Source organism: Piliocolobus tephrosceles, chromosome 7, assembly GCF_002776525.5.
Source record: "Piliocolobus tephrosceles isolate RC106 chromosome 7, ASM277652v3, whole genome shotgun sequence".
Taxonomy (NCBI): domain Eukaryota; kingdom Metazoa; phylum Chordata; class Mammalia; order Primates; family Cercopithecidae; genus Piliocolobus; species Piliocolobus tephrosceles.
In genome coordinates this window covers 82,836,857-82,851,057 of record NC_045440.1, presented here as the reverse complement: position 1 = coordinate 82,851,057, position 14,201 = coordinate 82,836,857, and positions in this window count along the sequence as shown.

Genomic DNA, 14,201 nt, shown 5'->3' with positions numbered 1-14,201 from the left:
AATTTCAATGAGGCGTGATTTTCAGCAATTAAGAATAAGATCATCCATTTGACCTTAATTCTGGTGTGATTCTTCTTCTAACAGTGAAGTCTTGACAGTGGATTGTTAGGAAGAGAATTCTAGCATACCATTTGGATCTGAAGCTAAAAACATTAAAATAAGGAAATTTATTTAGAATCAACCTATAAATAAATACTGAGATATTTATTAAAATGTAGATAATTCATGGAATATTTCTGCAGATATGGATATAAATAAAGCATGGAATATTTATGCTGAACCAAGAAGTAAATTAACAGCAGAAGACCCAATTATATCTGCAGAGTCAAATATAAATATTATCAACATCAATAATGTGAAACTAAAATTTTAGGTGGCAAAATTTGAAAATGAATAATAAAGTAGCAAAAAAACATGTTTTAACATTAATTCAAAATCAAGAGTTATTGTCTGAATATGATGAAATAATACATATAAGTTTACATACAATGTTTAAAATTACAAGGGGAGCTAATGGAATAATTAATACTACTAATCTTAATAATTGGGAGGACAGAAAGGGATTAAATAGTATGCGTTAAATATGTATCTTTAATAATAGAGGCAGCAGAGTCGATATTTTAAGAAATAGCTTATTATATGAAGCTATGGAATCAACCAACAAATGATAATAACAGTTGAAAATGATTGCTTCTGACAAGTGAGTATGCAGAGTAGAAACTTTTTATTATAACCTTTTTCTGTACTAGTTAAATTTTTAGCATGCCCATTCTGCTCTGATAAAATTAATTTTAAATAAAATGTAAGATTATTTCATATACAGTGCCATGTAAATTTGACCAACAAATTAATGCCTTGAATATATTGCCATTGATGTGAGCCAAAGAAAGCATATAAAACCAAGAATACAGCAATTTTTAAGAGGCAGACCATGGTTATATGTCATATAAAATTTCATTCTATAGATTATTTCATAAGCAATAAAATAAAGATTAATTCAACAGGAATCGTTTTACTTCTAAGTATTCTGCAAGCAATGCTCCTTTAAGCTAAAAGAAATGCAAAGAATCAAAATACTGCTAAGCAGTCATGATGTTAACGCACAGCTGAAAAGATACAAGCTATCACTAAATCAAGAACTTCAATAAAATTCTCAAAAGCATAAGAATGTTTCTATATTCCAATAATCGGAAATATAAATAATGAAAAATGTTGACCACAATCTCCAACAGAATTTCTGAGCCATCCACAATCTTCCCATTAAAATTTAGCTGTCGCCAATTAAAATAATAGAGAATATTTCTCCTTCAAAGATACAATTTTAGTGTTCATAAGCCCTTTTCTCCACTGGTAGTCTTTCTTACTGTATGTGGTTCAAAAGTCCAGGCTATTTTAACACAGCTTTAGAAATCTTAGATCTCAAACTTTATAAGGAAGATGTAATTAAAAGTTTATAATGTTGCATTATTCGATGAGCTTAGATCCTGAAAACCCCAACTGTCTTGCAGTCTTCTCAGCTTCAGCCTTCCTCCAGGCACACTGGATTCACCTGGGAACAAATCCTTTGCCTCACTAGGTCCTTGTTATTACACATTTACTTTCACCTGTGTCTTATGAATACTCTATTTCTGACCAAAGCCTTGAAGAAATAAGCATATTTTTGGCTTATACTCCATATCTACAACTTGACTTCAAGTAAAATGTACTCACATAGCCACCTAGCAGCTAATAAATACCTTAGAGTGGTGTGTTCTAAACAACCTTTCTGCTCTGAAATGCATGTATTGACAATTACTATATGTAAAGGTAATTCTGTTATGTTAATGATTGCAGGATTATAGAACCCAGTATTTTATACAACTTGTATTAGAACTGAGCAATGGAACAGGCAGTCTCTGTAGGCATGTTTACAGTCTTCAGGAGCCAGCCATTCTTAAATTTCCTAGAAATTGGCAATGGGAGGAGACTTATATAGTCAGTTGAAACATGATATTAAGAGAAAAGAGTGGTAGTACATGATGATCCAAACAGGTTTGTTACTTCTTCTAAATCACTCTCAGTATAGTAGAGTTGCAGAGATCCAACAAAAAGTAAAAAGCAGAAATTCCAGAAACCTTGGAAAGCACAGGAGATAATGTTAGCAGGAGGGAACATATCCAAGTCACACAGCACCAAAGTGGCCATGAATCTGTATCAGCCTGCAGCAACCTCAATTCTTGCCTCCTCAGAAGAAAGAATTCAACTGAGGGGCATAGGGCAGAAGGTGAGACCAAGGCAACTTTTACAGCAAGAGTGAAAGTTTATTAAAAATCTTTAGGCCGGGCACAGTGGCTCAGGCCTGTAATCCTAACATTTTGGGAGGCAAAGGAGGGTAGATCATCTGAGGTCGGGGGTTCGAGACCAGCCTGACCAACATGGTGAAACCCTGTCTCTACTAAAAATACAAAATTAGCCAGGCATGGTGGCACATGCCTGTAATCCCAGCTACTCAGGAGGCTGAGACGTGAGAATCACTTGAACCCGGGAGGCGGAGGTTGCAGTGAGCCGAGATGGAGACATTACACTCTAGCCTGCGCCACAAAGGCAAAACTCTGGCCTCTTGAAAAAAAAAAAAAAAAAAAGGTTTAGAGAGCCAGGCGTGGTGGCTCCCATCTGTAATCCCAGCACTTTGAGAGCAAGAATGAGAGAAAGGAAAGTACATTTGGAAGAGGACCAAGCAGACTACTTGAGAGATCAAGTGTACTGTTTGACCTTTGACTTGGGGTTTTATATGTTAGCATGCTTCCAGAGTCTTGCGTCCCTTCACCCCTGATTCTTCCTTTGGGGTGGGCAGCCTGCATGTGCAATGACTTATCAGCATTTGGAAGGGGCGGCATGCACAGTGTGTTTAATGGAGTTGTACGCATGCTTACTAGAGGCATTCTTCCCTTAGCAGTCCAAATGTTCCTAGATGGTCATATGCCAGTTAAACTCCACCTTTTTGCCTCTTAGTGTACATGCGGGAGCACACTTGCCCAGCTCCTGGGATCTTATGAGGAAACTGCTAATCACCAGTTTCAGGTGTTTCTGTTTATTGGGAGACTGCCTTTCCCTGGCACTGGCTGTGATCGATTATTATTTTAGAGAGGCAGTTTAACAAATACCTGACCATCACCAGATGATTGCCTGACATTTCTGGTGGGACGAGGAGCCTCTCCTGCCCTGCTCCTTTCTGACTAGCTACCTACCATAACAATAATAGCAATGATAACAACTATGAATTACATGTATTGAATATTTATTATGTGCCAGGTATTTTACCTTTACTATCTCAATTAAACCTCAATTAAACCTCAAAGAATCCCCATTTTATAGATTTTTAAACCAATACTTAGAAAGGATATCTAAATTGTTCATACCTAGCAAGTGATAGGATAGGGATTTAAACCAAGGCTGTGTGATTCCAAAGCCACCATGCGTAAGCAAGCTGCTACATAGCTCAAAACAAAGATTTATGCATAAAAGAGTAAGAGTGGCAAGTAGATTTTACTAGAGCTGAGCTCAAAGATATAAACCAGGCATCAAAAGAAGAGGGCGATTGCTGGTCCTACAAAGAAAAATAAGGAAAGGGGACGTAACAATCTGTTGGATATGTACTAAATGGAATTCAAAGGTGCCTTAATCCCTTCTGGAAACATTCTCTAAAACTCAAGATTGATACAGGAGATAGTTAGGCATAAACCACAATTAACCAGTGCATGGGAAAGGCAAAGCTAAGGGTTTTAGGGAAATTGAAACTTTGCTTCTGAAAATGTGAGTCTAAGTCTGCTGAAATGATTTGACAATTGTCAAAATAAACACAATTTAAAAGTTGTTGGAACCCCTGAAACACTTTAAGCCTTAAGAAAGATGTGACTGTGATCTGAGTCACATATGGTTACAACTTCTGTTTCTCAGATTATAAATTAACTCACGTTCTTATTTATCTTATTCTTTACAGTGACTAGACAGAATTAAATGATATCAGGGACACAAATCTCTGCCTTTTAATGACCCTTGTTATAGATTAACTTCTCCTTTGTTGTCCTGCTTTGCTTAGACCAGATGACAAAACCCATGACTATTATGCCCTCTGTAAAAAAATGTTAAATGTACCCTTCCCCAAAAGAAACACCAACTGTAACCAATCTTATTGCTGTAATTATGCTCTAGCCTTGTATGTAAAATGTTGTAATCCTGCTAAAAACTCATCTGTCTCTGCCTATCTAAATGAAACCTTAACTTTCCTACTTCTGAATGCTGATTCCATCCCTTAGGAGTTGGTATTTCCAAGAAGGTTATCCTCAAATTCTGCACTTGAATAAACTCTCTTTAAATTAGATTCTGACTCTTTTGATTATTTTAGGTTGGCACAATAGATTATCAGGAGAAAAACAAAACTTATTGCATGCATAGGCATGGGGGCCACACACAAAAGTATGAGACTCAAAGAAATCTCATACTTCTTTGAGAGTACTGAAGTTTTAATACCATTTGGAAAGGAATAAAGGCTTGGAGCATGGAGATCAGTTATGGGAGGGAGAGGGGAGGAATTGCATATCAAGTAAAAACTCTCTTGTTATGCAGATGAAATCTCTCAGGTAGCAGCACTCAGATTAGATAATAGCCTATAGTGAAAGTTTCTCTATTAGAGCTTCAAAAGTGTCTCTTTTTCCTAAGTTAATCTTACCTAGATCAAGATAATGTAGATAAGTTCTCCTGGAAATCCTGTTCGCATCTACTGTTTACTTCACTAATGTAGATTTCCTCTACAGATGTAAATCTCCTCCACAAAAGGACAACTCTTCAGAACTATTCCTGTGTCTGTAGCCCCTCTGAATATCCATCTCAAAAGTATATTTGGGGGTGAGATACTCTACTTGCCTTCAGGGTGAACATATTTTAAGAGTTTAATTGTAAGTCATGGACATAAACGTGGAAATAATAGACACTGGGGACTCCAAAAGGAAGGAGGATGGGAATGAGGGTGAGGACTGAAAACTTACTTGTGAAGTACGATGTTCACTGTTTGAGTAATGGGTACACTAGAAGGCCCATCCCCACCGGCAGGCAATGTACCCATGTAACAAATATAAATATGTACTCCCTGAATCTAAAACAAAAAATTAAAAGTTTAAAAAAGAGTTTACTTGTAAGTGATTTAAATTTATTGAGCATATTTTAATAAAACTAAATACATTTCCATAATGAATAAAGTATTTAAAAAGAAAAGGAATATAAAAACCTAAATGAATGAAAAAAGATTGACATAGAGATCTGCAAGGAAAATGGAGGTGATGGAATCATGTGGTTCAATATTATATTGGTTTCAATGAGCCATTAATACTCATTTTTATGTTCACATTGACATTTGTTTTCCTCTTTACTGTAATTGTTATGGTGGCAATTACATATTCCATATTTGCTGACCCATGATTCAGATATACAATGAGACCCTCAGTAGTCTGATCCAGGAAAGGAATTATCTGGTCTTTTGAGGAATAGAGAGTACAATGGACCTGACTGAAAATGACTCAAGATTCTACCACACCTGATCTATATTGGGATAGGGGTTTTAGGACCCTCTAGAATTGAAATACCATCTTCTTGGAGAATTTCATTTCCAAATTTTGTGAATGTTAAATATAATGAACCCCAAGTTTCTCTTCATATGTTCAGCTCCCTTATTCTTTGATTCTCCACTTTAAAGTTTAACTTCCTGGTTCTCTTCCCTCCCTTGCCTCTAATTTCAGTAAACAACTTTCCCACCAGTCTTAATCAGTAGTTCCCTGGTCACTGCTCCATCCTGACTCATCCTGGTCACCTGCTTTGACTTAAGTCACTCCTGGTCACTTGCTCTGACCTAAGTCACCTCTAGTTACCTGTTCCTAACCGTCCTTCCCACCAAACTACTCACCCCACCACTCTGGCTCATACCCCTGACCTCTTTAAAATAGCCAATCGGAATTAGCTTAGACTGTGCCATCCAGCCATAGCCAATAGGAGAACGACACAGCAGTAGGGGCTATCTGCATCAGGAATAAGAATTCTTTCCCCTCCCCTGTCCAGCTATGCTCTTGACATTACTCCATTCGCGAGTCACACCCTTCTACAGAAGTAAAAATTGCCTTGCTGAGAGAATTAAATTTATGTTCAAGTGCTATTTCTTTGCAGCGCCAAGGAACACGCATTTTGCATTTCTCACATGAATACATTTAAATACTAAATTTATAAATAGACGGATAGGTGGAAAAGTAGATAAGTAGTTTTTCAGAGAACTTGTGAATATGCGATGTAAACTATGATGTGAGAAACTTGGTGTAATCAAAAAGAATGAATTAAACTCAAAATTGTATCCAAAATAATGCGCTTTTGAGATTCTATCAGTAAATTATCTGCCAAAATTACACAGGCCAAATGTAATATTCTATAAGACATTTCATGGCTTGTAACTTTGTATATAAAAATAAGTCTTTAACTCTCTTATTCTCTAATTTGGCTCAGTTTGTCTAAAGTTTCTCTTTTATGTGGCCATTCAACACAGCATGATTGCTGCACGTAATATAATATGACAAGATTGCCCATTAACTTGTTCTCTAAAATACCCTTAAGTAACTGAGTTAATACAATATTTAGACTGGAGCAATCAGGTGGGAAATCTCGCTCTTAACTGTACTGACTGCTGAGCACGTAGATTACAGCAGTCTCCCTTCAGCCTTTCAGTCATGAGCCTTCAGTGACAATTTGTTCCTCCAGGAATCAAGCTTTCCAAATCAAACAAAAAATTTTAAAGACAATGTTTTCTTCTTTAGAAAACACATTTTAAAATATAATAAAGAGAATTCTTCTGCTTGCTTTTTCTTCCTGTATCTATGAAAATGTTCATACTAGTCTCCATTAACTGCTCAAGTGTGAAGTTTATTCAGAACTTTAAAATTAATGTAGTTAATGTGTGTTATTTCAGAAGAGGGTAAATGTTTGTTTTTTAAACCTCAATTTTTTCTTATCTAGTAAAGTGAAAATGTAGGATACATTGTTAAATGACATTTCTCTAACTACAACTTAAAAGAATCAATTTTTTATCAATAGATCATAAATATTTGTATCTACCAGACATTATATATCATTTACAACAGAATCTCCTGAGTAGTTTTTTTTAATGCAAATTTCTAAGCTGTTGTCTAGATGTACTGAATCAGAATTTCTGGAAGTGAGGCAAGGTAAACTACATTTTAATAAGTCTCCCAAAGGTTCTTTGGACATATTAAAATTTGAAAGTGTTTGAATTATAGATTCCATAATACCTCATCTGGATTCCTGGACTTATTTACTGAAGCTTTGTGAAGTAAAAAATAAATGTATTTCTACTATATACATACATATGACAAATAAGTTACCAAAATATTATATTCAGATTTTAAATGTAGACTTATTATTTATAATATATTTTTATTTTCAAATATATGAGCCATACTGAATGAGATTTAAAGGAAATTTGATTTTTATTATTATTAATGGTATTTTATTATTGTTAATGGTATGTGTATCAACCTTAGACCCAAAGCCAGATCAATGAAGTCATTACTTGTTTCTTCTTTAAATAATCTTATGCCAATCCTACTAAGTGCTGGAGATACAAATATGTATTACACGTACTCCTTCTAGTAGAAAAAAAGGAAACAGGCCGGGCGCGGTGGCTCAAGCCTGTAATCCCAGCACTTTGGGAGGCCGAGGCGGGCGAATGACGAGGTCAGGAGATCGAGACCATCCTGGCTCACACGGTGAAACCCCGTCTCTACTAAAAATACAAAAAAATTAGCCGGGCGAGGTGGCGGGCGCCTGTAGTCCCAGCTACTGGGGAGGCTGAGGTAGGAGAATGGTGTGAACCCAGGAGGCGGAGCTTGCAGTGAGCTGAGATTGCGCCACTGCACTCCAGCCTGGGCGACAGAGTGAGACTCCGTCTCAAAAGAAAAAGAAAAAGAAAAAGAAAAAAAGAAACAGACTGAAAAACAGATCTCAGCAATATAATGGTTTAATGCAGCACTAGAGATATGCAAAAGTATTTTTGGAAGCACCAAAGAGTACAACTATCTCTTATTGGATGGAAAATGAATGGAAAGTATAAAGAAAGCTTCCTTGGAGATGACACAAGTAGGAATTAGGTTGCACAGGATGAGAGTTAGAAGCATTCTAGGCACAGACTGTAGAATGAACAAAGATATGGAGATAAGAAATAGCATGGTATGTGTGATAAACTGAGTCATGTAGTGACTGAAGAGAAAACTGAATGTCAGGAAATGGTTTAGATTTGAAATTTGAAAGACAGGCGAAAGCTAGATTATTAAATGCATAGTGAGAGATGTAAATTGTCTTGGACTTTAAATAATTTTTATTCTGCTTTTCCCTTTTCTGGGACTGAAAACACACATTTGATAGACTGCTTAATATTGTCCCAAAGTTCACTGAGACTGTGAAAGGAAAATAAAATTTGGGGACACCAAACTCACTATATCAAAGGGAAGTTCAGCTTGGGAACAGAGTCACACAAAAACTATCTTCCTTTTTGTTTCTAAACAGATAACTACAAAGATAGGAAGCCACGTATCTCTCTAGTTCGCTTCCATCATAAATTCCTTCGAAGAGAATGGCTTATGGACCACAACATCTTTACCCTAAAACATAATTTTGTTGAATTTCATCCATGTCCCTGCAAAGGACATGATCTCTTTCCTTTTTATGACTGCATAGTATTCCATAGTATATATGTGCCACATTTTCTTTATTCAGTCTATCATTGATGGGCATTTGGGTTGGATCCATGTCTTTGCTATTGTAAATAGTGCTGCAATAAATATACGCATGCATGTGTCTTTATAGTAAAATGATTTATATTCCTTTGGGTACATACCCAATAATGCGACTGCAGGGTCAAATGGTATTTCTGGTTCTAGATCCTTGAGGAATTGCTATACTGTCTTCTACAGTAGTTGAACTAATTTATATTCCCACCAACTGTTTAAAAGTGTTACTATTTATCCACAGCCTTGCTAGCATCTATTGTTTCCTGACATTTTAATAATCACCATTCTGACTGGCATGGTTTTGATTTGCATTTATCTGATGATCAGTGATGTTGGGCTTTTTTTCATGTTTGTTAGCCACATAAATGTCTTCTTTTGAGAAGTGTCTGTTCATATTCTCTGCCCACTTTTTGATGGGGTTTTTTTTTGTTGTAAATATATTTAAGTTCCTTGTAAATTCTGAATGTCAGGGTCTAGTAATTTTTGATTAGGTGACAGATATTTTGTATTTTACATTGCTGGGGGCTAGATTTTGGTCTGGCAGGCAATATATTTAGTTGATCCTTTTGAAACTTGTTTTTAAGCTTTGAAGAGAGGGTATTAAAATACTCCCTCTCAATGGATGTTCCACAAGAGAATTAAACCCTAATGTCTAAGGCAATGCTGTAGGTAATGAATTAATTTCTCTCTAATGTATTTAGAATGGTATTATACGAACCTTGAGAGAATTAAGAAAATACTTATTCACATAATGTTTCATAGAACCTCAGTTGAAAAAGACAATTTAGGCACATGACTAAGGTATAGCCCCTTTGACATCGCCCCTAAAGGCCAGGTGTTCAAAAAGACTCTTGATTCTAGCTGACCAAAACTCAAATGTCTCCCGGCCCTGTATGAATTCTGGAAACTTTTCAACTTACAGCTTTCTAGCAGTTTTTTTGCCTGGACTCGGGGAGTTTCTTTGACATATGCACAGCTTAGTATTTAGCAACAAACTCTATGGGATTCCTATACAGATTTTTGACATTCTTTCTCCATGCAACTTTAACCTCTTTGTTATTCTGTTCGCAGATTCCAGATGCATCAATCTTCCTGTACACTAGACTCTGTCTGCTTAACTCAATGATACCACTGTGCTCTGATGGAGATAACCATCCCTGCACTGTAGTTCAGAAAGTGCCTGAAAGCAGAAAGCTGGGACTTACCTGACTGTACGCTTATCTTATTTGTTTTCCTTCTTTCAGAACTGTGCCAACTGCTTGATCAATATCCAAAACTTGTTACTGCATATGTAGTCCAGTTTTCCAGTTGTTTGTGGAAGGATGGTAAGTCTAGTTCCAGAGTGAAAATTTCATCTTTGACTTCAAATTATACTTGATGGAGAACCAATAAGGGATTCTAGTCAAAAGACTGCCATTGTTATATTTTTATTTCAGATCACTGTAGCAGTTCTGTGGAAGAAAAATGTGAGAAAGATTAGACTGTGAAAGAGAGAAGTTCCACAATTATTTAGAAAGTAAAATTATGAGGACTATATGACATATATATATTTATTATTATTATTATTATTATACTTTAAGTTCTACGGTACATGTGCACAATATGCAGGTTTGATACATAAGTATACATGTGCCTGTTGGTTTGCTGCACCCATCAACTCATCATTTACATTAGGTATATCTCCTAATGCTATCCCTCCCGCAGCCCTCTACCCCGCGACAAGCCCCGGTATGTGATGTTCCCTGCCCTGTGTCCAAGTGATCTTGTTCAATTGTTCAGTTGAACAATTCCCACCTATGAGTAAGAACACGTGGTGTTTAGTTTTCTGTCCTTGTGATAGGTTGCTGAGAATGATGGTTTCCAGCTTCATCCATGTCCCTGCAAAGGACATGAACTCTAGATGACTTATTGAATATAAAAAATGAGGAGAAAAAAGGAATCAGAGATAGCTCTAAGAATTCCAGTTTGGGTGTCTGAGTGTTAAAAACATATATGGAAGAAGATTTAGTATTGTGGCCATTTCAGTTTTGTCCATATTACCCTCAAGGCATCTTTGGAACACCCAAATAGAAATAACTTATGAAGAGTTGAATATACAAACTTGAGTTTCAAACCTGCATATTTTTGGAAAGATCTTAGGTGGAGAGATAAAATCAAGAGTAAGCAGCATATAAATGTTAGTTGAAACTATAGAGGAAATAGTATTATTCAGGAAGAATATATAGAATCATAAGAGAGCTGAGATAAAATCAAACAACACTAAAATTAAGGCACAAAAGCAAAAGATGAAGTGAGAGGAGTAAGTCCTGAAAAATGAAGAGAGCCAGGAGATTGCAGAGTTGTAGAATCAAGGTAGTAAAGACTCTCAAAAGGAGGGGTTAAACTATGACTTCAAATACAATAGGAAATTCCAGGAAAATAAAGGCTGAAAAAGTGGTCACTGGCTTAGGCAATTATGAGGAAACTAGTAGCCTTTTACCCCTTTAATAGGTGAGGATTGTTGTAAGGCAAATGGCAGCAGGTAGAGAAAATGAGAGAGAATAAATAGCAAGCACAAGATTACTTTTAAAGGACTAAAGATGCAAGAGGATTGACTAAATTGAAGCTAAAGAAAATATGGGTCAAGAGTATGTGCCTTTTAGTATATGAGACTTGAATTCTATTAAGCTGAAGAGAACTCAAAAGTGCAGGAAAGAGGGAAAAGTAAATGGATTAAAGTCCCAGAAGAGAGAGGCCAAGATAAAATCAAGAACACAGAGGGATTGTTCAGCCTTAATCCAAAGTCTTGACCCCCATTAGTATAAGAAGAAAGAACATATAAGAATAAGTATCCAAGGCCACAAACAAGGCTCATTCTGAGCAAGAGTTCCTGTGTGGTCCCCAGAGCAATGGCAGGACCCTGATCTGTGGATGGTATGCCATAGAGTTTAGGGAGGGAGAGCAAGGGTCTTAGAAACTAGCATCAAGGCCTTATTCGGGGAGATGACCTTCATCCACAACCTTTAGCAGTGACAAAGACCCTGGTTGGGAACTGTTACCAACGTGGTTTTTCACATAACCTTAAGAGCATTTACATGAGAAGAGATAAAGAATGAGGATGTTGATAACAATGATGATGATTAAAATAGACACTCTGACATACCCTGCCGGGTACTCCCTTCAGGACTGTATTTGCCTGGTTTCTGGGCGTACTATTGACTGACAGCCCTCAGCTGCCAGCTTTCTCAGCAAATTAATCTCAGCTGAAGAGAGCTGCCTTCCCCAAGGTCATGATTCTCTCTTGGCTACAGTCTACACCCAATGACTGGTAAATTCTAGGACATAGAATTCAGCCTCCTTGCCCCATTTAGTGACAAAATTGAAGATGCAGCCTAACTTCAGAGTTCCCTAAAGGGCCAGCTGAGGCTAAAGATACTGTCAACTTCCTTCCCTTCCTCTGCTGATAGAGTAGTCACATAAAATACAGGACACTCAGTTAAACTTGAATTTCAGATAATTGTGTCCCAAATACTGTATTTTATGTTAAAAATTACTCATTGTTTACTAAAAATTTAAATTTAACTGGCAGTCCTGTATTATTATTTGCTAATATGACAAGCCTATCCACAGGTTTAATTCTGAGCGTACTCTTGTATTAGTTTGTTCTTGCACTGTTATAAAGAAATACCTGAGACTGGGTAATTTATAAATAAAAGAGGTTTAATTGGCTCATGGTTCCAAGACTGTACAAGAAGCATGGCTGAAGGGTCCTCAAGAAACTTACTCATGATGGAAAGCAAAAGGAAGCGGGCATGTCTTTACATGGCCAGAGTAGGAGGAAGAGAGAGTGTGGGAAGGTGCCATACACTTTAAAACAACCAGATCTCATGAAAATCTATCAAGAGAACAGCAATGAAAGGATGGTGCTAAACTATTGGTGAAGGATCTACACTTATGATTCAATCACCTCCCACCAGGCCCCACCTCCAACATTGAAGATTGTAATTCAACATGAGATCTGAGTGGGGACATAGATCCAAACCATATCAGCTCCCTAGTAAACTTCCTTCATGTTAATCGCAGTCTCAGAATTGACCTCCCAGGGAATCCAAGCTACAATAATTACTAAATTCTGGAACTTAATCAGCTGCTGGTTGGCTGGCCATAAGGAACGCTTTTCTAAGAAGGTTGGGAATAGGAACAAAGTGCCCAACACAAGGTAATAGCATAGCAGCATAAATATTAACCTCTGACTGGTGGTAAATCGGGATGACATACAAATGGAAGGAATTACACAAGCATATGGAATTTGTCAGGCCTCTGAGCCCAAGCCTGCACATATACATCCACATGGCCTGAAGTAACTGAAGAATCACAAAAGAAGTGAAAATGGCCAGTTTCTGCCTGAACTGATGACATTACCTTGTGAAATTCCTTTTCCTGGCTTATACTGGCTCAAAAGCTCCCCCACTGAGCACCTTGTGACCCCCATCCCTGTCCACCAGAGAACAACCCCCTTTGACTGTAATTTTCCACTACCTACCCAAATCCTATAAAACGGCCCCACCCCAATCTCCCTTTACTGACTCTCTTTTCGGACTCAGCCCACCTGCACCCAGATGAAATAAACAGCCTTGTTGCTCACACAAAGCCTGTTTGGTGGTCTTTTCACATGGATATGCATGACAGAATTAATCTACAGTTTGAGAAGTGTTGGGAAAATAGTAAAATTATAATGACAATGGAATCGGATGGCTGCTGCTGGAGACCATGCTTTAGAAAATATGATTTAAAAATAGCCGAGGGTGAGTAAATAGCAATTAAAGACTAAGAGTAAAAGAAGGAGGCTTTCAAGGACATCAAGGAGATACTTGGTGGCAAGTTGACACCTTCTACCCTGGAAGAGCAATGATTTATTTTTCCTGCTGTAAAGTGTATTAAGATATAGGTTGCCATTTCTTTTTTCTTTCTTTTTTTTTTTTTTTTTTTTTTTTTTGAGACAGAGTTTCACTCTGTCACCCAGGCTGGAGTGCAGTGGCACAATCTTGGCTCACTGCAACCTCCACCTCCCGGTTTCAAACGATTCTCCTACCTCAGCCTTCTGAGTAGCTGAGATTACAGGCACACGCCACCATGCCTGGCGAATTTTGGTATTTTTTAGTAGAGACAGGATTTCAGCATGTTGGTCAGGCTGGTCTTGAACTCCTGGCCTCAGGTGATCCGCCTGCCTTGGCCTCCCAAAGTGCTGGGATTACAGGCATGAGCCACTGCACCCAGCTGCCATTCCTTTCCATAGGGCCTTAGACTATATTGTTATCCAAAAGTTTAAAAAGTGTTTGCTCTATCAATATGGAATCTCACACAAAGTCACATCTGACAGTGGAAGCACAGCAGTAGACACAT